At 42.8% G+C, this 27,629-nt stretch overlaps 1 protein-coding gene across 5 annotated transcripts in view; it reads left to right on the top strand.

The window, feature by feature from the left end:
* Positions 1–27,629, top strand: part of ATXN1 (ataxin 1) — a 226,459-nt gene that overhangs the window by 131,474 nt on the left and 67,356 nt on the right. For all 5 annotated transcript variants that reach the window (XM_010573186.1, XM_010573185.1, XM_010573183.1 and 2 more), the window contains one exon: positions 3,988–4,111. The gene's annotated coding sequence lies outside the window, so the exon portion shown is untranslated. The remainder of the gene's footprint in view (positions 1–3,987; positions 4,112–27,629) is intronic.

Below are 27,629 nucleotides of genomic sequence, written 5' to 3'. Positions count from 1 at the left end.
GCGTAGAGAAGCTTTTCTTAACTTGAAATCTAAAAGATAGTTAATTGTTGGTTGATTTGTGGTTGGTTTGGTTTTTTTTTTCATTTCCATTAGAATCTTTTTCATATGTGTAAAATCAGCTAAATCTGTTGAAAATCATTTAGAAGTTTTTCTCTGACGTGATAGATAATATGCACATTAGGTAATTGAAATAGCACACGCTCCAGGAAGATACAACCTTGCCTTTCCCACTTGCGGTGGGCAGGCTTGAACCTGTCTAAAACCGTTTCATGCAGAGGGAGAATAAAGGAGGAAATGAATTACAGTTTTATTTGAGTTGAAGGATTAGTTGTGGGATAATAGCAAACAACGAAACAAGTTGGGATCAACGCTGCTGTCTCTTAAACAGTTTTATTAGCTTATGCTGATTTGTGAATTAGGAAAACCAAATTACGTGATGCAAGAGAGCAAGGAATGGGAATTAAAAACCTGCAGGAAAGGACTAGAAAAATGGTAATCTCTCACTGCCTGCTCTTCAAAGCAAGATGGAGAGCATGACCTTTTCTTGGAATAAATACAGGGTATTGCACGGAGCCAACTTCTGGTTTTCAGTTTTGCCAATTTGCAGTTGCTCACTTGTACTATGGTCCTTATTTGTTGATTGCCCTGGGGTCCAATTTTAGTATCTAAATACTCCTAAGAAGTACTTCCATGTTCTTTGATTTGAGGTCTGTTCACCTCTCAATTACACTTCTAATCTGTCAACTCAATGTCCTTTTTAGCACTCAAAGGCAGGGCTGTGCTGTGATATTTGAATAGCCATAATGCTGTGGAACCATGAAAAACAGCTTCCTTGTGTAACACTTCCCATTTATAGCCAAGATGTGATCGGTAACTGTGTATGTGATAATGATTCATTGATCATGTTGAAACTTCTGTTGCAAAGCCTGGTTAAAACCTAGTTGTACTGCAAACCGGCCTTCGCTGATGGTCCCTCCAAGTTATGACGCTTTTGCGTGTTCCAAGAAGAGCATGTCATCACAGCCCATTAGACCTGCATAGCAAAAAGATCATCCCAATTAGGGAATGAGTGCTCTGCTCTTCAGGCAAGGATTGTGCTTCAAGAAGTAGTGTATCTCTCCCTGTATGTCCTGAAGTTTGTGCCATGGTGTCTTGAAATCTTAAGCATAAAAATGTCTGGGAACATTTGCAGGCAGACGTGCCTTGCCCCTTGCAGAAAGAAGTGCCTACGGGTAAGGTCAAGTGAGCAAGTTGAAGCAGATTAAACTAGCTTGTGAATTTACAGCACATCATCTGCTCCATAATAACTGGCTGTGTGCATGGTGCAAAGGCACCCTATGGTAAATACAAGGTCTCTCGCCCTTTTTTCCCTGAGGGCTAGGCTACCTTGCTTCACGTCAGCTTTCCTGTGAAATAAGAGTGCATGAAGAAGTATATCTGCCACAGAGTACCACTGCACTGTATTGCACAGATGCTGCTTGTGACTTGTTCCCGTGTCCACACGCTAGCAAGGGTCTGCAAGACAAATTCCAGACTGATAGCAAGATAACTGCATACTTAGCACGCAACGCTTGCTCCTGTTTCAGTGATCGGAGCCCTTGCGTAGGCAATTGGAGCTTGGTTTAACTCGAACAGAATCAAAATCTTAGTCCTGCCTGTTGAAGTTAGTGGAAGGACTTTCACTGAGCGTGGTGGGTTTCAGCCTGGTGTTACATACTGCTGACTCTCCAGGGAGGCTTGGAGGAGTCCGTGCAAGCAGGAGCTGCAATATATGGTATGGGAGACAAGGTGTGCATGGAGTAAACTTCCCTACTCTTACTAAAAGTAATTGGAAGCCATCTAATTTTGGCATTAACATTAAATATTTATCGTAGTTTTTTGGACTCCCATTTTCAGGTTCCCCTGAATGTTGAATGACAAGAGATGAAGATTAAAAAAAAGGAATTTTTAGGAGATTTTTGGATTGCCAGATTATTGGGGAAAAAAACAGAAATAATTTTGAAAATGCTGAAACGTTTCATTTTAAAACACTTAGAAACAAAATGTTTTGCGTATTTTGACCTTGGGTTTTTTGGGGTTTTTTGTTTTTTTTTTTAAATCTTGAGATTCACATAATTTAAAGAAAAAATAAATGGCTTGAAAATAAATTGGTTTGGGTTAAGCAGAATTTTAAGGGTTGACTTAAAAATAGGTTTGGTTTTTTTTTCTCTTTTTGGTCTGCTTTCTAAAGTTAAAAAGCTTGTGAGATATGTCTGATGGTATGCTCCTCTGTCAGATAAGCAGCAGAGTCCCATTTTAGTAGAGGAGAGAAGCTGTTGACCAAATTCCTGGAAGTGTAGCCAGAGCCTGGGTATCTGAAGGATCTTGAGGTTGCAGTGCCTCTGTCACACAGGAGCTGTACTTCCAGCTCAGAGTCTCTTAAGCTGGGAAGACTTTTGTAACAGGTATCTTGCATTGCTACAATCCATCAGGGAGAGGACAAAGACGCATGTAAGTGAGACTAGTGGTCATCATCATCATTGCCAGGGCGCCTTGGAGCGTCCCAGCCAGCTGCATGCTGGTTCGTGGAGGCTGCTCCGTGATGGCTTAGCCTCAGCCAGTAAATCCTGGAGTAGTCTTACACCAAAGCTGGATCAGCTGGGCAAATACTGGTTTGCATTTTGGAAGGTTTTGTTGTTGCTGCTTTGTATGTTCAATCAAAACAGACTGTGTCAGGGCTGTAAACTTTTTTTGAATAGTTATCATTGTGTTGCCTTCTCTCTGCTCTTCACCCATGAACTGCTCTTGTCCATCTGTCTGACTTGTTTCCTGTCTTCACGTAGGGTGAGATTCATCTGCATTCATCTGTCGCCATCTCATCTGAGCTCAGTGTCTAGACTCACTTTATGGAGGGAGAGGAGCAGACCTTTCTAGAGAGTGATTCATTCGGTCCTAAAGCAGATGCTTAAGATAGGTCAAATTAATCATTTTCTAGATTGCCTGGTTTCCTCCACTGAAAGTAAAGAGAGCTTGCACTGTCTCAGGTGTAGACTTTTGTCCTGCACATGTTTTCGGTTCAGGGACATGGATTCCACCACAGCACTGATAGGATGGGATCCGTGTGCACGAATGCTGAAATGACATGCGAAATGTTTGAGGAGCCTTATGTAAAGAAGATAGGAAAGGTTTCTGGCACAAAGTGAAACTAAGAATTTAGGAAGCACAAGTAGACCATGGGAACCTGGCTGAAGGAAAAAGTGTTCAATTTGGGCCCTGTGGAAATACACACTCTGTTTTAAGTATTCTGTGCGGAGTTCACATAAAATGAAGTGCGGCAGTTTTCCCAGACCCCAGTAAAAAGGCTGAGGATAGTCTTATACCTTGTACAGTAGGTCAGAAAAATAAAGAGTTGGTCCACAAAGAAATTTTGTCCAAGAAAAAGTATGAAAGAACTGCACGATATTAAAAATCTCAGATGTGAAAAATACTTCCCACTGAGGAATAGCAAGTGTGTGTGTGTATGTATTTTTGGTTTCAGTACTCCTCTGTTGCAATATTACAGATAACCACAGAAATAGATAGGTGTTTGCGTCTCCTTAGAGGAGTTCATTGAGAAGAAAAAACTTCCTGTGTGGGTCTCTCTGCACACCGTGGGCTCTGTTTGCAGACACTTTCCAAAACAACAACCCTGAGTAGTTTTTTCTTCCTCTTGTTATGGCAACAGAAGTATCCAAGAACTATTTTAATTATGTATCTGCCTCAGCAACTCTGAACTGGGTTTTAATTGTTGGTAATAAGAAGTACAGAGCAAATGACTCTTCCTATCCTGGATCACTGTTTCATGTACACTCACTCTCTACTGGAATCGCCATCCTGGGAGCTCATTAAAAATGCATTTGCTTCAAGGAGATGTAGGAATCAATTGTTCATTTGCTAAACAGCTTTATGGATATTCCTCTTTTTATTCCTTGCTTTCCTTTCTTACTTTGTTTTGCTTTTCTTTTACAGCTCTATCTTACTTTATTTGAAAGAGGAAAGCCAGTGAAGACCTGTGAACAATCCGGCAGTTTGTGAAAAATCTTCATGCTAAAGGATAATCCAGAATTCCCCGAAGAAGAACATAGTGAATGTTGTGAGTTCCTAGCAGCGATAACGTGTACTTGCAGTTGTGTCTTTTGGGGGGTGGTATCTGCACTGTAGTGTTTGCTCCCATTCCTGTGAAGTACTGAGCATCTTTTCACTTTGCTGAAACCAAAGGCAGGTAGGTGTGTCTGGCTGTGTCTGCAAAGCCAGATTTGAAGTTCTCTCCCTCTCTCTTTTTTTCTTTCTTATAATGTCTTCAAGGGCAGAATAGTGTTACCTAAGGAAAGATGCTGGGTTTCTTTTCCTTGGACTGCCGCAGTTACTTAGCACATTACCATTGCTTTTTAATTAAATATGTAAGCCTGCATTTGAAGGGCTTGTGACTGTGTAACCTAAGAAGAATGAAGACTATTATGGATAACCGTTCAGCAATCTACAGGTCAGATTCAGGAGATTTCTACATTCTCATACAATGGCTGAAATTATTTGGGCACTTTCAAATTAGAGGAATGCAAATGTGGTTATTTGTGCCTGGTATTCCAAACTCCTATTGCTTTGATCAGTTAGTTGTATTGGTTTGAGTAATTTCAATACAAATGCTCCTCTTGGAGGTTTGTGTTCATGGGAATTGGAGCAGCACACCTTTCAGAGGGAAACACAGTCATATAACCAAGACCCTGATGCAGCTGCAGCATTTAATGAAAGAAACTGTTCCCATGAGGGATGGCTAAAGAGAAGGCAGAAATATTTTTATGTTCATTGTTTTTCTCATGAAGCCCACTGCTTTTCTGGGTTGAAATGGGCAAATGTGTTAAGATCAAATGTAAACATCCTCACAAACAGAGGAAAACAAGAATTCTCTGCCTGCCAGGTTTGAAAATAATCCTTATTTTTGTCTTAAGAAGGAACCATGGGAATTTAAAAATTAGGTAAGTTAGTATTTAAATCCTTATGCCGAAAGTACGCAGTGGTCCTTCAAGATGTTAGTAGGGATAAAACAGCTGCAGAGTCTTCTAGTTTGAGCAAATTAGGTTTTGCACTTTCCATAAATTTAGTATAAATATATTTTCTGATTGCTGGGCATGCTGTCTAGCTCCCTGAAATTTGGATGCCCTCCTTTGCTCTGCTTTTCCCTTTGGGTTCAGGCAGCAGACTGAGACAGAGTCTAAGCAGTGCAGCTTTCCCAAGAGCCACTTGCAAAATAAAGGTTAGAGAAGACACTGAAAAATCTTCATCATCTCTCCCTTTTCCCACATGCTTTGATCTACAGTGAAATAGTTAACAAAGCTGACATTTGGAGTTGTTAGTTACTAGTACCACTAAGCTGCCAAGTTAGTAACTCATTAAGATGAATAAGGGGCCTCTGAGACCTGGAGCTTCTCACTCTCTATGTAACCAAGCAGATGTGGCCATATCAGCTTATTCCCACACTTTGAAAGGCTTCTTTGAAACCACAAGGGCTTACTTTGCACGCTGACATCCTAGAGCAGAGGAGGGCAGTCTTAAATAATAATAATAATAAAAAACTGTCCTAGCATGCAAAGCTGTTGGGATAACAGGAGATGTTTGTTCAAGATGTTGCAATTACCTCCCCTGATTGCAACAGCAGCACCACCTCATGCCAAGGAGAGCGTTCCCTGGGTCCTCTAAGGTGTGTGGTGTGCCAGATCAGCCAGATAAACTGCATGAGAGAAGGAGGCAATCACCAGCCATTACAGGGGATGGAGCATCTGTCGAAGATGCTGTTTCTGTGATTATTACATTCTGCCCTGTCCTAAATGGTTTAAAATGAGCCCACTTAAAGTGCAGCATGGTGGTCTGCTATTGTGGTGCCAAACCCCCGAATTACATTCCTGAGGCCCAGGTTTGTGCGGAGAAAGCAGCACTCTTCTCACCAGGTACAGATGGAAAGAAAGTGCTCTTGAGAACGGCTCTCACCCTGGCATCGGGGAGTCATTTGTAGGTGATGGAGAGCTCTTTAGATGTTCCTCTTGTCACCTGGCTTCTGCTGGGAGGACAGTGCTGCAAGAAGGAGGCGGTCGGCCAGGCTCCTCCTCTCCCCTCCCATCTTTCCTTTATCCTCTCGGGGAGACAAGAATACCAGAAATGAGGAGGGATGGTGTTTCTGCTGAAAGGAAATGCCGGCATATAATGATTTTACTGAAAAATAACTGCTCTCTCTTCCCTGAGTATTTGCAGGGTCTTGTCACGTGAAGATGTGCGGAAGGCAATCAGACCTTTCCCACTGCAAGCGGTAGCTGCTCCCATCCCTTCCGCCGCCTCCTCCTGCCACCCAGGCAAATTTCAGAGGAAGGGGGGTGTGAGGAGGGAGGGGGGCAGTAAATTGGGACCAGCATCTTGTATCCACCTAGAAACTGCCTGTTTACTAAACAGTACAAATTTCTTGCTCTCCTCCTTCCGATGAAGCACATTTCTGGAATAGCAGAGCTTGTACAAATCGAGTCCATATTCCTCTTTTGCAGAGAGAAAAAGGGATGTCAGGAGGATTTGTTAAGGAGGAACGTTTATTTCACTTAGTGAGGGGTAAAAATGAAGTGAGGCGAGGCTCCTTTGCTCTTGCAGGGGGGGTACCTTGCAAATTCCAGCATACAGTTTTGTAGTTCTCTGGTAGTATTTAGGTATCCTGAGGGGTTTTTTCCATCCTGAAAACATACGTCGCAGCTTTTTCGGAGTGGTAGCCGCACAAGCACAAACACATTCTGACAGGAGCAATGAATAAACTCTTCATGTTCCTCACTCGCAGGCATTTCTTCACTTTTTTTTTTGTGCTTATGCGAAAACCTCTGGCACAGTTTGTGGGAAATGGAAAATAAATCTCTAAATCCAGTATGTGTCAATAACTAAAACATCTCCAGTTGATCTCGTATCTATAGCTGTTATTTTGGGCAAACTGCGGATGGCAGGATAGTAAACAACCCTGCTTCTCGCTCCAACAGGCTTTCCGTGCTCGCCTTTGGTAGGAACCTGCCGCCGTAAGAGCTGACCCTGGAGAGAGTCTTGGGGACTACAGCCGCACAAGGCTTAGCCCCGGTCCCATCCCAGTTTTTGAGCTGCCACCTCCTTTCTCCACTCCTTGGCCCTCCTTGCTCCTTTCACCCCGGTCCTATCTCGTCTGTACTCCTCTGGCTGCCAGCTGTTTTTCCTGGCACCTGGACCTGCGGTGGGGCTGGGAGCAACAGCTCCTGGAGCTGATGTCAGTGCCGCTTTCTGAGCCTCCGGCCAGGCTGGCAGCAGTCCAGGCATACCCTCTCCCCAGAGCATCGCCTTCTCCGCCTGCTCACACTGCCACTGCGGCAGCCCCTCAGAGAGGAGGCACACACAAGTGGTGAAAATTGAACGTTAGCGAGCCTTTTACGGTGGTTTTGGGTGAGCGGCTGTCTCCCGCACCTTGAACCTCAGCGCTGGGTCCATGGCATGGTTGGAAGTGATGCCCAGTGTCTGTTCAGTGATGAGCTGTGCACACCTTGGAAGAGCGCGATGGGAAGTTTTGACAGATGGCAGCCTTAATGTTTTTGAACGTCTTCGCTTTTGAATCGCTTTGGTATCCGTATGCTAAACCACTTCATGGTTTTCTACAGAAATTACTAGGCTGCTGACAAAAGAGAACTGTGTGTGTCCATTCTTCCAAATAACTGCCCAGTGCATGCCACTCGGTATTTATAGGGAGAGGGAAAAAGGGAAGAATCGCTGTCATTTGAGAAATGTCTCTTAGAAATGGCAGTAATTTATTCCCAGGCATTATTCTTCATTAAGAGCTACAGACAGCTGCAGCTTCCCTTTAAATAGAAATTGCACTCTGTAGGCATGCTATACATAGGGCTTCAGGTTTCTGACATTTCTCTGCCAAAAATCAGAAGTATTTCTCACCAAATAAATGTTTATTCAGAAAGTCTTATTTCCTGGCTTTTATTTCACGTCACATGCTTCCGCTGGCCAGACAAGAACGGCTCAAGGCTGACATTTGGGAGAGGAAGCTGAAATGGTTTAGGTCTCCTGCAGGGCTTCAAAAAAAAGTCTCTGACCGTAACTCTGGGCCTTCAGTTTGGCAGTTTATTTTAACTAATGAACATTAGATTAAAATGGATGTTGCAGAAATACAGCGGAGCTACTGTGTCTGTGCAGAAGCGGAGGGGGCGGTGGTAGGTGTTTCTGTGCATCAGGTTGGCTCACCCCTTCTCCCGGCCCCTAAGCCACCATCCTCTGAGTGCATGGGTGGCAAACATGCCTCGGGGGCCCACAGCAACTGAGCTGTTTCGGCGGCGGGGGATCTCCCGTATGGTCAGTGTACGGGCACCTGCGGACAGCGCGTGAGAGCTGGGATGTGTCTGCTTGCCTCAGCCACCCAGCAGAGGTGGCCAGGGTGGCTTTGAGTCCTGCAGAAGGATGTGCAGTGATGAGGCCGTAAGCCACCAGCGCTCAGGGACCGACTCGGGGCCAAATGCCTTTTTATTCACATCTGTGCAGCTTCCTTGGATTTACCTCTCTCTTCTCCACATTCCTGCTGGCTGGTTCCTCGACTCACAACTTCCTAACCTGCCTTTCCCTGCTGTTTTTTCCAGCCTGGACTGCTGAGCTTCTTCCTTCTTTGTCTTCAGGGCTTATCTGCTGGATCCACACTTTCCATTCAGTGTCCCAGCCTGTAGCACTCCAGTAGAAGACACTGCTGTTGTAGCAGCCCCAGTTGGTTGCCTTTTGTAATTTGTGGCTGTGCTGTTCCTGTCAAATACAAGATGTCTTCCTCCTCCTCTCTTCCCCCGGTTCTCCCTGCACCCCTAAGTTTATGGCTTACAGTATGCAATCTGTGTATTAAAATAATTTTTAGTTAGGTCATTCATTACTCTCTTGCTTTCTTCTCAGCCGATACAGCTTCCAGAGAACTGAGAAGTTGTAATTTCTCCAGGGCTAAAATCCAAGTCTTTGATAGGCAGGCATGATGCCTGGGGCCACTACATGTTGCTACCGGTTGTCAGCTTTGTAAAACTTACCCTGCAGAGCAAAGAAATCTGGGCACAAAGATTGTTCTCTTCTCTTACCATGGCAAGCTGTAGTTTCCCAGTCTGTTCTGCCTTCCTTCATTGTCTTCCAAGCAAATGGCTGTAAGATTATGACTCCCATGTTTGGACTGAGAACAGCTTTTGCCTGAGCAAACAGATTTCTCTTTGGCAGCCACTTTAACTGCTGCCCCAGCTTTTCTCTGTCAGCTTTGTTTCATGATTTGGCGTTAGAGAAGTCCAGACCGTACTAGCGCATTGGAGCGAGTAAACGCAGCAAGGAAGGCAGGTGAATGTGTTTGTTAATGATTACAATACCAGGGTGGTGGCATTGTGGTCCATGAGAGCAAAGCATCTCCTGTAGTTCAACAGTGTAGCTTATGGTTGCTCTTGTTTCTAACTCGGTGGTGTCAACAGGAGAAACTTCAAGTCCTTGCTTGCAGCACTCCTTGGTCCAAAGCTGCTCTAATATTTGCAAGTTGTGTCTGGGGTGAAGCTGACCAAAACACAGGTGTCCCTTGCCTGTGAGAATATTTCTGCTGCTGCTGTTCTGCCTCTCCTCTGTTTCACTGCTGCTTTGTTGTACTGCTGTGTTAGTGAGCATCACTGGTGAGCTGGTTTACTGTGCCTACAGTGACCCTAACGGTATCTAGTAGCCTGCTGATGCTTCTCTCAAAGTTGATAATATTGGTGGCAGCAGCAGCAGGAGGAGAATATAAATTAAGATCTCCTAGAGGGGAGGGTTTTTGCCATTTTCTGTTTGGAGCGTGCATTCAAAAGGAAAGGCTGCTGCTCCTGGCAGGTTAATTAAAAGGGATCATGCGCCCTTTGTAGCAGAATACTATTCTGAACAACTTGTTCATTCATATTTATTCCAGGTTTGTTTGCAGCCTGCCAGGCACATTGACCGTGGATGCTTACGTTGGGAAGGAGTATTAGATAGTCTTAGACAAACCGGCACTGATGCTAGCAGTGTTCCTTCTCAGTGAGTTTTATGTTTCTAGTTGTTAATCGGCATTGGTGTTTCCAGCTGCAGACACTGATGAATGTTTCAGAGGCACCTGATGGCACAAAGGTCAAGAGGAAAAAGATAAAGAAGCAAGTTGCTAGGATTGCTCTTAGCTTCTTTCCCTGTTGAGGTGTCAGAACTAGAGACAGGCTAAGGAAACCTGAGATGCTGTAGTCCTTTATTTATTTCTAATGGGTTTTCCTGGCAGCTTTTTAAATAATGGAAAAACCCTCCCCACTATGGCAGATGAAGTTTATTGCACTAGTGCAAGTTATTACCAAGTTATTGCACTAGTAATAGAAGAAATCTGGGGAGTGAGGGCTGCATTAGATGAGGAGAGGAAGGTTATTTGTGGGTTTCTGTGCCAGGCAACCTTCAGTCAGAGTTGGGGTGGTGATTTATAAATTCCCTTTGTCTCACTTTCAGTGTTTGGACTGCAGTGAATCCTGCTAAAGCATTACAAAAGCTGTGCCAGTTGAAAGAAGCTGAGCAAAATGTGGTTTGGCTTCCCTGATGGGTGGGCATTTGTGACCAGAGCTATGGAGATTCCTTACAATGGAGAGGTGTCTGCAATGGAGGCAGTGGGCAAATTGTGCTTTAAGGCTTCAGCTGCCAGGAGTTTGTCTCTGGCAGATAAAACCTTTCTTCTCAACAGCTTGATTTAGCATTTCTGATGCAAATAGATCACAAAAAGAAACCTCAGGTAACATGAAGCTCTGATGAAGTAAAAGTGAGTTTGACACTCGGTGGAGCAACAGGAAGAGCACTGGAGGAGCTAACACTTTTCATGTTCACAGTTAAAGTGCTTTGGGTCTATTTTACATTTTTGGAAAGGAGTGTTGGTTGTTTGTTTTCTTGTAAAACTATGCACTGCAAGTGACTTTGTTAAAGAATCAGCTTCTTATGGGGGAAAAAAGGCAAAATAATGTCTCTCTGTCATTCAGTCTGTGTTACGTACTGCTGCTGTTTGAGGTGGGAAGGTCCTCGTAACTTGTTTCTGAGTAAAGACACGTCCGTTAGATTCACAGTGAGAATTACCAGGATTCTTTTTTTTACTTTTACTAGAACCATTAAAATGTTTGTATAACTATCTTTATTCAACCTGAGGGATAGCCTGCAGAGAGGTCAAGGAGATGTAAGTACAAGCATTTCCTTCTTGTTACCATTGACCAGTCAAACCAGTTCAACTGAAGGGGTTTGGCTTAGGGAGCAGTCTTACTGCTCCTGATGACATTTGTAGAAAGGGTGAGTGAGCTGCAGAGCTTTATATGTCTTCGTTATAGGGTGAAGTCTCTTCTCAAATTAAATGAAGCAGGCAGTCTTCATTAGCTCTGGGTTTTCTTGTTGTTATTATTCTAATGTAATTATCACTTTTCTTCAGTCAGCCTTCTGCTTGCCTACTTACAAATAAACTCCTTCCATCTGGAGAGTATTTTGAGATGGGGAGGGTACAGTGAAGTAGTGAAACTATTGTTAGCACTGTGTTCTTCTTCTCCTTCTCTTCAGCTACCTAGAAAGCTATACAAGGAAATAGAAGAAACAAATACATGACAAACATAATAGGGTCTTCCTCTCTCAAAAAAGATTATGCAAAGGAAGACTGTTGAGTTACCTGCCTACGCACATGCAATGGGAGAAAGCATCATGCATCGATCTGTAAGACCCCTGTGGTTCTTCGCTTCAAAAAAGCAGCATTAAGAACTGAGGAGTCCCCCAACTCTTCTCTGAGATGACAAGGCATGTTGCTTCAGCAGTAAGTAGTTCTTGAGTATAACGAAATACCTGCAGACTGCAGGGAGTAAGAAAGGCTCAGTCACGATGGGTACGCGTATTTGTGCATCCAAGTCCCGTGCAGAGATTCCCAAGCTGACAAGGTGCTTTGCTCAGGTTAATTAGCCCTGCTTCTCCCCTTACATCTTCTCTGATTATGCTAATTAGACTGAGCAGGGTGCTGCCTGACACTGGTGAGAGTCAAACAAGTGTGTCTGTACAGCCTTGCCCTGCAGTGTACCCTATAAATGTCTGAGCCCACTCAGCACAAGCCCGTGAATCTGTGCCATGTGGCTGTGCAGCACAGGTATTTCCTGGAGTTTTATTGGATGTGCTGTCAAGAATCACTCAGCCTTGGGTGGCTTGCTGGGACCACAGTAAGGGTACTAAGTGTTAGGGAAGATCTTGAACAACTAACTGCCCGTAGCTGCCTTGCTCTCAGAAAAACATGTGCTCCTAAGTGCCTTCTGTCCTCTTTGTTTTGTTGCATGTGAATGACTTCCCTGGTTCTGGAGGTGGTGGTCTGGAGCTTCAAGGGAGAGGGAGGGGTGAGGGGACACAAGTACCCAGGCAGACAATCAGAAATGGTGAGACTGAGGAATAAAAATGTGAAGAACTTGGACTTTCTGCTTTTCATCCTATTTATGTGTGCAGGACTGGCAGAAAAATGGGTTGGCAGGTTGAATTAGATTGTGAAACCTCACTAATTAGCTGTGCTTTCCCCATTCCACTTCTCCCTTCTTCTTCCTTCCCAAGTGGGATTCTTGCAGAGTGAAGTGAGTGGAGAGGTAGATGACTTTTATAATATGGTGTTTTAACATTCAATTGGAGCTGTAACTATTGCAATATAGGTAAGTTTGCTATCAAATGCTGTTTCAAAGGCATTGGCTGAGCTTACAGAAGACAGGTTTTTAGAAGAAACAATAAAAAAACCCCCGACAACCCCAAAATGACAACAAATAAAACTATTTTTGCTCGTTATAGTAGAAATGGCTTTTTACACTCCTGACTGTTCTTCCTCTGACTGGCACCTTCCTGAGAAATGCAGTTGAGAGTAAATGCATATGTATACACACATGCCTATCTATATATACATTGATCTTAGTGAGCCTGGGAATGTAAAAGCAAGTGTAAAAACGTATGCTGGTTTTGGCAAGTTGTTTGTTTTAGTTGCACAGTTTCCTGATTTTCTTCATTTAAAAGGTGCGTTAATGTTCTGCGTATGAAGCCTGAAGTGTGATAGTTAGATCTCTTGTCAAAAGATGGATGTCCATGTTTCATTCCATATTGCGACATGGTAGTCTTCAAAATATCACGTCAAGCCAGTACCATGAATAAATAGCTGTGCTGTATTATTTTTGGGAGTAGCAGTTTCCCAGACAGTCAGTATGATCGCAACCATTAAGTGAGTAGAAATTGTTTTGAAAGAGTAGAAGGAGCTTTGTTGACTGAAATGGCTGGGTCAGAGCTGAGAAGGAAGAGTTTGCTGTTTTAAAACATAGCAGACATTTTAGACATTTTTATCAGGATGCTTCAGTAATGCAGTTGTGTGAAAGACTGATAAGGGAATGTGCAATAGCAGCTCTCATAATTTAAAGTGCCTGAACTTGGCACATTCTGTGGTAATGTAAAATAGTAATAAATATAAATCTTGTGTTCTGGAATTCCCGGGTCTGCTTATTAGCAGATCAGTGTGTGAACACTGGCTTAGTGTGTCTAGTACTAGAAGGATGTGTTTTGCTCTTGTGAAGGGATGTGTGCTGGCTCTGCACCCCTGGAGCATGTATAAGACAGGCTAGATTCAGACTGAGCTGTACTCCACATTTTCTAGAGGAAGTCTGTTTTGTATAAACCACACATGAAAACAATAAGTAGATAACTTTTCACTGTAATGCAGGTATTTAATCAGTTTTAAATTATGACTATTAGTTACTGGTTTCACTCGAGCTGCCTAATAAGATCTTGCCAGGAACACCTTAACAGGACAACTCAATCAGTATTGCAGATTTAATGTTGCTCTTTGGTCAGATTGGGACTGGCAGTTCCCAGTTCCTCCCAGATTTGTACCCATTAAGTGCATAAAAATGGTTTGAAAGAGCAGGAAGAGCTTTGTTCACTGCAACAACTGCATTGGGATTGAAAGTGGAGAGCGACAGATGAAGGAGCACTGGACAGCTAGTGGCAGGGGATGAATCCCAGCATTTGCACCCTGTGGCCCCCATAGGCCTGTAGTAGCTGTTTTTTCTGTTACAAACTTGAGCCCTGAGCCTGCTTGTTGACCTGTACATGCTCTTAAGGCTGTCTGGCGTGTCAGGGCTGGAGCCTTGAAGCAGTAGGGAATGGTGTTTATACGTGGTCAGAGAGGGAAACCACCATGCCAACACAAAGCCTGTTGTCTGATGAGACTGGTGCTAAAGGTAATGTGTAAAGCAGCGGTGATTGCTTCTTCAGGAAAGCAAATGGGAGCAGGATAAATGGTCCTTAATTGAGTTACATTTGGTATTTTAAGGCTTATGGCATAATGCATTTAAGCTCAATGAAGGCATTTCTTTTTAAACGTTCCTTCAGGACTTCAAAATGTTGCAAAGAGCAAGGCAAACTATCTGATTATGGTTGTGCAAAGCTGGTATGGTATCGGTGTAGCTGAAACTGAAATTGCACTCACATGAGTTCATCCTCAGTGCCTGTATTGTGCTGGAAAATCCAAGTGATCGGGTATAGAAAAGATTTGTCATATTAAAGCATCTCTTTGGTTCTGTGGGGTTTTTTTGTCTTTCCATTTTTGTTTTGGCAAAGATGGTGTGGGGGACGAGGAGTTGCAGATTGATGATTGTTTGTCTGTAAACTGTCTTAATGGAACAGAGACTGTAGGAGGCTTTCTCATGGCTCTTAGTCAGACCAGTGCCTTATCTAAACAGTAGTTGACCCTTGAAGATGCTACACGTGGCTCTCATCCAGCCTACCTGCCTGATCAGAGCAGACGGTATGGTCATGCTTGCAGCAGAGTGAGAGGAGCACTCATTTGGGGAACCATTCCCATGTATCAAACCACTGCATTCTTGAAAGTCTTTCCTTTCTGATAGCATCCTTTCACTTGATTTATTTTAATGTAGTTCAAAGGTGTACCGTGAAGGAGAATTTGGTACCTTGATGAAGGAAGTCACAAAATGAGGGCAATGCTGTGTCTTGACATTGCTACATGGTACTTTTTTTGACATTGCATTAATATGCAGTAACTTGTAGTGGTAGCTATGCAGCAGCTCAAAACAAACACTGCAAAAACTTTCATCTCAAGCAGTGTTTGTCACTACAAATGTAATTATCTGTGTGGACCATCAGTCTTGAGACTAGTAATAGCAGCAGTGTGGGAGAGCTTGCGGTATCCAGTCTGAGGCGTTTCTACCCTGCTGATGTTGAACAGGCTGACAGCAGGTAGGACGCTGATGGCAGAGGTCAAGTCTTGCTGAGCTCATTACTTGCCTTCTGTTTTATGGTGGAGCAGGGGAGAAATTGTATCCTTGATCTTTACCTGAAAACAATAAGAAAGGAGGAGATACAGAGGAGGATATGCAATTAAAGAAATAAAATGGCAATTCACGCTGCTCTTTTATAACATTTCTTGCATTAAAAAGTAAATTAAATAATTCCTGTCTTCTTATTTTCTAATTTTTTTTAGATTCAACTGGCAATGATAGGAATATTCTTCCCTTGGTGAGAATTCTGGTATGCAAAATTTGAAACCTAACAGATAAGACAAGAGAAATTGCATTGTTTTAATAAATAAGGAATAATTTAAATGATTCCTGTCTGATTACCAATTACTTTATCCTTTCACATGTGAAGGGAACAAAGGAAAATGGTAAAAATTTAGCCTTGGTAAGGTTTGGCTGAATAGTGCTAAGCATGGCTAAATTTGAAGTGCAGTGGTAACATTACGAGTTTCTTAGAGTGGGTCCCCCAGGAGTTTGAGAAGATACCCTATCAGAAAGCTGGAGTTCAGATTCCACCTTCTCCCTTGCTCAGACTTCTTTGGGTTTCTGGTTTGGTTCTGGCTTGTTTCTTAATTTAAGCAGTCACCTCTGTGGTGTATGCTGGTTGCAGTCAGTCTTGTCCTATGCTGCCTTTTCATGAAATGCATCTACAACACCTAGTCCACTGAACCTAGTGGAGGCAAATGTTGCCTTTTGGAAGGAGAATTGCATTTCTTGGGTTTTGTTGTACCTTTAAAATTCTTCCCTTTCCTTCCTGTCTGCAAAGAGACTAGCCGCTGTTGAGATATTCACATATTAACTCCTGCAGCCCTTCCCTCTCGTGCAGCCTTCAGTTTGGGATGACTCTACTGGTAGGTCACTGACTTCCAGTCAGGAGAAGTAGTGGCAGAGCCAGATGGAAAAGCTATCTGATGGGTGACTTGAGGCGTGTCGTGACCAGTCAGTGCTGCAGCCATAAAATGGAGATAATGATACTGATATCACTCCTTGGTAAAGCATTATGAAATGTTTTCATGAGTATTTCTGCTCCAGAGCCTGAGTGTTTGTAGCCTGGATTCCAAGGAAGTGAGGTGTGTGTGGTGGTGGTGGTGATGTCTGTCTGTCTGCTTGTCCATCCTCATTCCCCCCCTCCCATAACACTTGAGTGTCTTGGCTAATTCCCACCAAATCTGGCAGGAAGTAGGAATCTCAAAGGCAATTAAATTCCTACAGATATTTTTGTTGTTGCTGAACTCAGCAGGTAGGGGAGGTGAGAGGCATGAGTTAGTGCTGACACCAAGGGGGAAGAGGCCGCCAAGCTCTGCCCTTGCTATAACTGTCTTTGGTGGTGGCTGACACTGGGACCCACCACTGCATCCAGCGGGCCGTGGCAGCCCTTGCCCAGGGTCCAGGCCAGTGTGGCAGGATGCGGAGCAAGGCTGGGCTGTTGGAGGGTGCCGGAGGGAAGATGGTGCAGAGACAGATGAATATGGAGGGGTGGCAGAAACACGGAGCACGAATCCTGCTCTCTCTGTTCTTCAGTAGAATGGGATGTGTTACTAGAAGGGCTCTGATTGAATTTGCAGTTTGAAATCCTGGTGGTGGTTTTGTTTCTGCCTGCTCTGAACATACGTTCCTCATATTCCTGGGATGTTTTCACTCCTCTTCTGTGCAGAGCTGAGTTCCTCTGCTGCAAGGAGCTCTGAATCTTTCCTGGCACCTTTGGCAAAACTCTTGTGCTGCTTCCCCTCCACGCTGCTCACGTTTTACTTCTGCAGTAAATGCAAATTTAGAGCTTCCTTCTTTCCCTCTAACTGTGGGGCTTCTACCCATGTATCCCAAGTGGGAGAGCCTTCCTGTTCTCATGAAGAAATTCTCTCTTTGTCCTCATTATACACATTTAATGCCTGGCAGGCCCTGTTTTTAGTGACTGCTGAATTTCTCCCTTGCAAAGCTCTGTTTGTGCCTCCAGAGTGCTGGCCTTTTGGTGCACAGGGCCTCTTACATACTTGGCACAGCTCTCTGGTTTTGTGTTGCTCTGTACATTGAAGGCAGCTACATGGTAGTACTAATTATCAGAGGGATGCAAACTTCTTATCTTGTGTTTAGTAACTCAGTGGGGGCACATGTTTATCTTGTACACTTGAGTGCTGTTTTTAAATAGTACTATGTATACAGTAGATAGATTTAAAGTTGACTAACCAAGAAAACATCCTCAAGGCTGAAAGAATAAGCGTGAAAGATATGCAAGAGTTGCAGCCTGCTTTTTAGCACTACTTTGTGTCTGGCATGCTGATGTACGTGGCTGTAGCAGTTAGATGTCTCATTTACACACGCAGATAAAGCCAAGATAGTTTAAAGCAATCAGATTCATCTTGCGTCTTGGAAGAACAAGTTTATACTTTGAAAGAGAGAAGAGATTTGCAAATGGAATTTGTTTTTTGAAAAGGGATATTTATGTAAGCATCCTTTCACTGGGAAGAAAGGACAGGTAAACAAGTAGCCAGCTGACTACAGGCTCCGTGAATTCTACGAAGATAATTATGTGAAGACCAAGACTCTTGAACTACCTTCAGGTCAGTTGTTTTCAACTGTGTTACTTTAGGTAGGTTTAAAGTTCAGTTGCTTTGAAATGGAAGGAACATGACTGGAAAGCATCAGTCATGGAAAAATACTGTAGCCCAAAGTCAGCTTTGAAGTCTCTGAGTCCTTTTATTGACTTCATAGACTTTAGGTTAGGTTAGGCCTTCAGTACAGAAAGTCAAGATCAGACGTGTCTCTGAAATTATTTTTCAGGGATTATTTATATGTGTGATGTGTACTTCTCTGCTGTTTTAATAAGAATCTCTCATATCAAACTTGTTATTATTACTATTACGGCATTAGGTTTGTAGGCCTCGGTCAAAGCCCATTTTGGCTAGGCATTTGAATACATAAATGGTAATAAAAAGACTCTCCAAACCAAAGAGGTCATAATGTGCATGTGTATGTGTGCATGGAGGAGAATGGAGGTTTTGGAGAGTGTGTACATTGGCTGCCAAATCAACCTACCTTTGCAGTCATTTTGCGGATGGTAGCCTGGGCTGTTGTGCAGTGAATGGACTAACTAGTCCAGGAAGATCACCTCTAACTTCTGGCTGAAAATCCTATCTTTGAATCGAAGGGAATTCGACTAGAGTAATTTCAGATCTCTGTCTATTAGCTCATACTTCATCATTCTTTTTGGTTTATTTTCATGTTCCTCCTGTTTGCATTGAAGTAGGAGGTTCAGAAGACCTATTTATGTAGATCATGCCATGTCCATTTTCCTCACAAGATGGGACAGCTCCCTGCAATGCATTTTTCAGTGTTTTGCCCTATTAAGTTCCCAGTGTCCAGACCTTGTGGCTTCCTCCACTTCCCTTAAGGAGTTGTAATAAGACTTACATTCAGCTTAATTTTCACTTTAAAAAATTTCCCATTAGCCTTAAGTTGCCCAAGACACCATCGGACATAATTCTGTCTTATTCATTTATGATGTTGGACATACCAGCAGGGGTGGAAGCAGCAGTAGTGGGATACTGCAAATCATCAGTCCCTTCAGTACAGGGGAGATGCTCCTGAGAAGCTGTCCACGTGATATATCAAAGCCCAAAGGGGAGGGAATGTGCTCTGGACAGGCACTGAAACTTTGAGATGTTCAGGTTTATCTGAAGCAAAGTGACTGAGCCTTTTTTGTACTGGCTGATTGAAGTGGTGTTGCTGCATTTCAAAATTTCTGAAGGCCTCATTTCATCACTCTGCCTTTAATATCCTTCTACTGCTCTCAGTTCTTTCTTATTATCCTGTCAGTCCTATATGCTCTCTCAACACTAAGTTTTCATTTCTTCCTTTTTATTTCCACAGTAAATGGTGGAGTCACATCCCACATGGCTCTGCCATCTGGAACAACTTCCCTGACTCATATTGCTTTTGAGTTTCAACTTTATCCTTGGCCTCTATGTGTTAATCTTCCTTCTAATAAAACAATTCCATCTTATGCCCAGAGGCTTCCAGTTCTTCTTTGCTCAGTCTTTCTCCTCAAGACATGTAGCTTTTTCTGCCCTTTGATACACAAGGTATATTGTGATCTGTGCTTGTTATTAGACAAGGAAGACTTATTTTAGGGACACCTAATCACATACTTAAGTCTAATTCCTGTTCAGGATAGCACTTCAGGGCACACTTAGCTTTTTAACACCCCCTTATCCCTTTGATTTCAATTGGCTTCACTGATTTAAAGTTAGGTACACGTTTAGGTACTGTGAACATGATAAAGCCTCAGCTGTGAAACATGTTTTTTATATTTAAAAAAAAATAAAATCAAACTAAAACATATTGCACAGTCTGAAAATAATGAAAGATTCAACAGAGAAATAAGATTTCAAATCTGATACTACATCTCCTTAAGTCTCATCTTGAAAACATCAAACATGCTGTAAAGTCAAACAAAAATCCAGCAGCCTTGGTTTTCAGTCTGTTGACTCAAAACATTTTCTGCTGTACACTGAGATTTTCAGTAGCTGACATAGTATGCAGTTGCTCTTGCTAAATTAAGAAAGTCTCATGCTTTCTGGGATCCCATAGTAGAACTGCTGAGTTTCAATACTTGCATAAAAAAATTGAGGTTAGTTTATTGAGGGGTTGGACACAACTTGTAATGCTACTGCTTTTCTCCTAGTGGCTCCCTGAAAGCTTCCATGAGATGGAGGGAAAATACAGCTAATAGCAAGCTGTGCTTGGGCACCACACAGTCCTGGCTTTGTGTAGAGCACAGCTTTGGCATCCGCAGTGGGAGCTCAGTGCATATTGGCAGCAGTACATTTCATTGACATAAATCGCTGTCAGAGCAATGGAGGAACGCAGCTGTGTGTTTTGTGAGTGCTGGATGTGGTCTATCTCAGACTCACCATGAGATCATGGAAGATCTGCTCAAACTTGTGTCTCAGACTGTAAGTCCTGGGTGTGGGGCACTGCAGTTGGATAACCACTCACTTTTGAAATAAATGCAAGCTCAGTTGCAGGGCTCCTACCCATTTTTCTCATCCTTGCCTGTTTCTTACCAGTTTCTTCTTCCTTCAGGGCAGAAGATCTGTCCAGAGAGGACACATATGAATTAGGAAGGATGTGTGTTCCTAAAATGTGAGGAGGAGTGAACAACGCCTGGCTTCAGAGCAGCCCTTTAAAGGAGGCTTATTTAAAGTCCAGCCAGTATTGAAATCATCTGTCCTCAGGGAGAGTGCATCACCTTCAGTGTGTCTCCCACCAAAACCAAGAAGCAGAGATGCATTCCCATTCATCCCTAGGAGTAAAGCTGCCCTGATGTGTCTAAGCTGCACCTTAGGAAGTCACAGTGCTGCTGAGGAGAAGGGGCAGGGAAGGTACAGTCAAAGCAAAGTGGCTCAGACTGGTCTTGCAGCCCAAAAGCAAAGCTACCAATTAATTTATTATGGAAACCTGCATGGTGCCACTGTGGCCCAACTTGGGGCAAATCAGTACAAAGAAGAGAGTAATACCATAGGTTGCAGTGTGTTTTCATAGGTTTCTCAAGGAAGTTTTGTTTGTTTTCGTTTGGTTTAGGTTTTTTTGCTTGGTTTGCTGTCCCTAACGAAGCATCCAGCTGAAGTTCTTGCAGTCGTGACCATCCTTTCCTTGCCCCAGATCACTGGGGAGTGATGCAGTGACTTCTTGTTTGCTTCTGGAGTGGTGACACAGGCAGCATGGTAGCATGAGAATATTTTTGAAGCCTGAGTGTGGGCGTACGATTGTCAAGTCGAGGGGTTTTTAGTATAGAATTCGAACCACAGTCCTTCATTAATGAGGAGTTTGCCTTTGTCCTTTGCCTTTCCTTAAAATTAGGAAAGTAATTGAAGACTGTATAATGCTTGCTTCCTTGTGAATCATGGGGATTGCATGGCTAAAAGTGTATTTGCTAAAGTCCTTTTAAAGTGTATTGCTTTTGTGCCTCTCATATAGTTGTCTGTCCTGACTCCCATGAACCTCTACTTTTTTACCTCTCTTAAATGCTTAGTGAACGTGAAAAACCTTCCTGTGTGTGGAAGTGGAGATGCTAATGAAAGTAAAAAAAGATCCATGTGTTCCTTTTCCCATTCATCACAGTTCTTGGAGATTTTTGTGGAAAATTCACCACCCGAGGACAAAACTAAGCCTCCTCCTTCACAACCCACTGTGATTAGACTGTGGGATTAAGCCTACCTGAAGCAGTGTTTTGGGGAATTTCTGAGAAGGCCGTTGTCCCCAGTGAAATCTCGTTTTACTGTGCTTCCCGTTCTGCAGAAAGCATATTCCTCACACCAGCGCTGCCATGCTCATCAGTTCAGCAAATGTTTCCTTGGCATTGCACTTGCTGTTTTTGAACCACAAAATGCTTTTAGGTAAAGTTATCATAATATAAGCTGAAAATTGACAGGCTGAATAGTTGTGGTTAGTATGTGCTATAGTGGTGATGACATGGGAAAATATGTTGTTTTTCTCCAGATGACTGTTTGAGGTTAGTTCTAGACCATTTTGTTCATGATGTGCCAGCTAAAATTATGAGAGCATGACTTTGAAGTAAGCAGGTTAGTTTGATTTCTTTTTTTTTTTCCTTCCTTTTTTTTTAAAAAAAAAAAACTGATAAAGGCCTGTTGTTAGAGAATGGATGTTGTTGTTATTTTGGGATTTGAAAAGAATGGAGCCAACCATTAGAAGGAGTAAAAGGTTAAAAGGACTAAATTCCCCCTTCCAAGATGTTCATCTCACTGCATAATCTAACCAAAGCTGTTTCACTCACGGGACTAGCATGGGCAAAGTGTGGCCCACAGGGCAAAAGCCAGCAGAGTTCAGGTACCTCTTCTTCAGCAGAAAATGGTAGTGTGAAAGGGGAATGGGTAGCAGCAAACAAAGCCGGTGCTTTCTGCTGGCAGCAGAAACAGCATTTCGTAGATCTATTCCTTATGTACCTTTCTGGTATTCAAGGCCAGAGTGGTACCACATACCTGCCAGGATGGCAGCTCAGCAGAGCCATGAGTGGCATCTTCCATGCTCCATCAGTTATGGAATGATCTGCACACACCGAAAGATGTCACAGTGCTGAGTCAAGTAGTCAGTGCTCTAAAGGAGCACAGAAATGTGTGCTCTGTTCATAAGATAGAAGCAAGAAAAGGAAGCATTAGGCAGGAGGTGATGTTTGATGTCTTTGTACCTAATGATAAAAACAGAAGTGACTCAAATGTCACTTTCTTCCCAAACAGAAGTATTTTTGGTGTGGGCTGCCGGTCCATGTTAGGAGTGATACGCAAAATGTACAGAATTTGTGTGTGGCTAAACGATGGTTTCTTTTTCTTTCATCTGCCTCCTTTTCGCTTTGTGCTATAAGGTTGCAGTTGTGTGTAAAGAGCTTGACATATTTAATGGAACTTTGAAACAGCTCCAGTGAACTGCAGCAGAAAGTGAAGTAGAGGAAAAGAGAAGCAGAGGAAAGTAGAAGGATAGCAGAAGACACATTAACCAAACTTACGTTTTGAAATAAAACCCTGCAGTTCTAGAAAAATCCTTACTCCACCCGCTACACCGGTGTGTGAGTTTGGAGTTTAAATCTGCTCCAAGGTCTTTGTGGTGTTTGGGAACAGAGAGGCAAGTTAGCTGTGGAGGAGCAGCCTTAAAGGTGAGTTTGCCAGCCTTCACCCCTCCTGAAATGCTGTGCTGAAATGAGGTTGTTAGGACGGCCCACTCAGGTGAATATATTTCTGATGTTTCCATTTTTTCTCTGCTTGTATGGGCTAATCTCATCTCTTTTGGGGTGTGGGGAAGATTGGGGAGTGGAGTGTGTTGCTAACATCTCCCCTGCCTCTGAGCTGAGAAGCCTCTGAAGCGCCTTGAAGGTTAGACCACGCTGACTTTTGTGTGGTGCCCTTTAGCCCCAGCAAATACAAAGAGCATATGGTATGGATGGCTCGTTTCTAAAACACCATCAAAGAGCCAGAGGAAGAGATGGTCTTCTAATCCTAATATTCTCCTAATTCTGACCGTCTTCTGATGACTTCTGGAGGCACCATTCCCTCTTTCAGCAATTCCTTCTTCACTCTTTTGCACACCTCATGTCAGTACAGCCACTACTCTGAAGAGTTTAATTTTAAGGCCCTAACTCAGAAAAGCTCCCATTTTCCCTACTTCTGATTAAATATTGTAAAATATTTTAATCTGTTTCAGTTAAAATAATGATAGCATATTGATTATTATGATAATATTGATAATATTGTCTGACCAGTACAGTTTAATGAGGTTAAGCATTCTTGAATATAAATAAAAAGGCCAACTTACTCAAGGATGATGAGTGGTTATGATCGTCCAAATGGTGACTTTTCAAGGTTGGTGTTTGTATGTCCAGAAATGAAGGCAGGTGGAACAGCTAGCTACTTTTCTCAGGCAAATATCCTTAAAAGTTCACTGCAAGGAAAAATTGTGTTGTTACACATTGTGCATCTGAACTAAAAGGTGAGATCTTGACAATTCCCCTAATCAGTTACACGTATCTTTTCTCTTTTCTGGGGCCTTTCACCCCACACATGATTTTTTTCATTGACTGGATGATAGTCCTGTTTATAAGATAGAAGCAAGAAAGGGCAGCAGTAGATAGGAGGGGATATTTGTGTCTATGTGTTTAATGGTAAAAACAAAAGTGACTCCACTGTCACTTTCTTCCAAAATAAGAGCCTTTTTGGTGTGGGCTGCCAGTGCATGGTAGGATGTGGTGGCTTAATGCACCTGCTTCACTTAGCAAGACTAATGCGCTTTTAATTTCCGTGGCCTTGCTCCCAGTTTTTGGGGCAAGCACTTGCGTAACCATTTGCAGGGATGGGGCCTTTGCCTCGAAATTACGCTGGGAGGACATTCACGCACACGCAGTGGGATGCCGAGCACAGCGGGATCCTGATCCTGACTGGGGCCTCTGGGCACAATGCTGTCATAAATTTTAAATAATAATACTACTGTAAAAAGTTAAATAAATGTGTCAAGTTAATTTTATGCTCCCCTCCCCTCAGGCAAATTAGCATAAATTGAATTTTCTAATAATTATCCCAAGCAGTTATCACTGAATAGATATACCTGATTTCTGTGAATTATGGCAATACATGGAGGACTGATCCTGCAAGGAGCAGAGAGGTTCCCAGACTGACCTGGCGAGATCAGGTCCAGTCATACAGATACTATATGAATGAGTTTGCCATTAATTGTGTTAGTTATACGTTATATGTGTATTGCCATACGGTTCAGATTTTGATCGCTTACCTTTACAGCCTTAGAAAATAATGCACCGAACTGTCTGCATCGGGCTTATTACACTGTCGTAATGAACCCTTTTACAATTCCAGGCAGCCCTTCCCAAATGTATTGTAGAGCCTATTAACAAACACCTGTCAAGTTCAATTGAAATGTCTAAGTGGCCTGATCTACAGTGTCTGCTGTCATGCCAGAGAAAGCAGGGCTCACACAGCGCGCCAGCCGCGTCAAGTAACACACTCGGAGATGAGGTGTTTGGGAGCAGGGGGGCATCGAGGAGCTCTTGGCTTGCCTTGCAACCTGGTGGATTTTGGTAGTAAGTAGCGAAGAAAAAAGAAGGGAAAAATAGTTCTCTGTAAGGCAAACAGCCTTTCCATTCCCTGTTACCTGGCTGTGACATAAGTCTCAGAACATTTCAAGCTTTTCTTTCTCTTTTTTTTTTCCTCCTTTTTTTTTTCAAGGTAAGATATAGAAGTGTAAACAGATCTTTTCCTCTGTTGCTGACTTGAATGAGGTCTGTCCCCTGGTACGCATGTGAAAATTGCTCGGCTAGGAAAGATCTAATATTCATTGTATCATAGCTTTGGAGATAAAGTCGAAACTCCCTAGCTGCTTGTCTTGACAGAGGGTGCTCCTTGCAGGTGTTTGCTTCCAGAGACTGATCTTACAAAAGAGGAGAGGGGGGAAAATTAGCCCAGTAGCATCTCAGAAATGTTTGTGGAGGGTTTTTTGTTTCATGTTTGGGGATTTTTTTCTTTCTCTTTTTTTTTTTAAATCATGAACTCCGAATCCAAGGAGGCTCAGCAATCAGTGTGTTTGAACGCCAGCCAAGACACGAAACTGGCAGCCGTCCATTCTGATATCAATGTGAGTGAAATGTGTACTCAGTAACTGGATTCAGGCCCTTCATAGTTTGCAAGCAAATATTTCTGCTTTTGCAGATCAGATAAAAAACAGAAAAAGCTGTGCAGCTCTCAAGCACGTGAGAGAGAGGGCTCTGCGCCTTTGCAAAGGGGCATTAACGTTTCTGTGTCCCAAAGTCCTGTGCCTTATGTCGTCATGTCGAAGGCTATGTTCTATTTCCAAAAGGCATTTAATTATGTCTCTTAATGTTTTAACTACTAAATCTGCCTTGCATAAAAGCTGTTAAGTACCTCACACTGGTAATAAGCTGTAGGAAAGTGAAGTAAATTGGCATTTTGTAAAAAGGTTGTACAAAACCAATGGAAAGCTATGCAAATCAGCTATGATACAGCCAAATTTGCATTTTGTCTTGGGTTTAGTGATGATATGCACAGCATGACTTTGGCAGGCTTGCCTCTTGGGATGATGTATGCACTGGTGGTATGGCCCTGTAGGGTCAATTTAACAAGCGTAAAGTTGTGATTTTCCATGCAGTTTCTGAGAACCACTGAGCAACGTGCAGCAATAAATAGTGACAGAGGAAATCGATTTTTAAGAGTAAATACATTTAGTAGGAGGTGTTATACAAATCTTTCGCCTTGCCAAAAGAAGGTTAGCAGTTTTGTTTGGTGCTGCTCAACTTTCCAAAGTGACTCCCTTTTGCTGTCTTAACTTTTTTCTTTGTTACTCTTTGGTTTAGAAAACATGCGGACGAGGAGGTGATGTAGAGTTCTTGTGCGCTGGGTGCTCAGATCATTAGAGCAATGTACAGGGGAGGGCAACATGTTACAAGCAGCTGACAGTGCAGTTTCACAGCCTTTGAGTTCATTAAACCAATGGCAGCTCTTAAGACCTGTTGTTTTGCCCAGCTGAGAAGGAAGGTGGGAGCATAGTTGAGGTTTCTGGTGATAATAATGCAATTCTAGAGAGGACGATGTGCAAACGAACTCTCAGAGCCATTTGCAGTCTGTTTCAGATTGGAGAAACACGTATGCTTTTTAAGCATTGCTGGAAAGTACCTCTGAAATGACCTTACCTGCTTTTCTCCTCATACAAGTTTTGTTTCATTTCAGGAATTTATTTAGTATGTTAAATTGAAAAAAAACCCAAATAACAATAAATCAAATTAATTGGAATTTTTTTGCATTGGCCTTCACATGCTGCATGTTCCTTCCAGCCAGCTATTTGAACACAAATTTGTTATCTTTTCCGCTGTGAAAATGGACCAAATAAAAATTTCTATATATGCTTTACTTGTCGCAAGGGCGAATTCGCTCCAGCATCGCTTCCCAGTTCATCGGTGCTGTGTGAGAGCTCCATCCTGTGGGGCGCTGGACACCTGAAAGAAGCACTGGGTGTTTTCATTTCCCATGCCATGATCCTGCATCCCTTGAAGTGAATGAAATGTCAGCTGCTAACCTGCATTGGGCTGGAGTCCTACAAGGACTGCTCAAGAGCAGCTTGAGGGAAGCATCTCTCCTTATGGCAGGGCTTAAGCAGGAGTTCAGTAGGTTTTGGACCAAGCACCTGGTATAAGGCTGTCCTGAATTTAAGCACAAGCTTAAGTACTCTTTTCCTGTGACCTCAGCACACCCAGTGCTCTGTTAGTTTGCCTTACAGAAGCAGGAGTTTGGCTGCTTTCAAATGAAGTCTGCCAAAAAAAAAAAAAACAACCAAACTAACAGCGCAGCAAGCATCTTGGTTTTTTTTTCTCTTGGCTTCTCTATAAGTAGTCAAAACATTTTTCAGAGCAAGTTTAGTTAATGTTTTGCAGTGGTGAGTGAACACTGTGATGCTCTGATATGTTTTGTGCTCCTGAATCTCATTGTAAGATGCCTGAGTGTAATTTAATTCGGCTTTTCAAATGAGAGGAAGAAAGAGTTCTATGAAGTCTCATCTGAATTTTGTCATTGACTTCATGAGAAGTCCTTTGAGTGCATTTGGGAACAGTTTGGCTTCTCATTTAGCTGTATCATTGGATACATGTTGAAAGTTTTCCCTTCTTATCCTTACCACACAGACAATCACGTCATTCTTGAAATGAATGCTCCTTTTGCCGTCCATATGCAAGAAATTATGCGAACATCTGTGTAAGTCGCAACA

Source organism: Haliaeetus leucocephalus, unplaced genomic scaffold, assembly GCF_000737465.1.
Source record: "Haliaeetus leucocephalus isolate CR32 unplaced genomic scaffold, Haliaeetus_leucocephalus-4.0 Scaffold373, whole genome shotgun sequence".
Lineage (NCBI taxonomy): Eukaryota > Metazoa > Chordata > Aves > Accipitriformes > Accipitridae > Haliaeetus > Haliaeetus leucocephalus.
The sequence above is the reverse complement of the archived record's forward strand: the minus strand, read 5'-3'. Positions and strand labels throughout refer to the sequence as shown.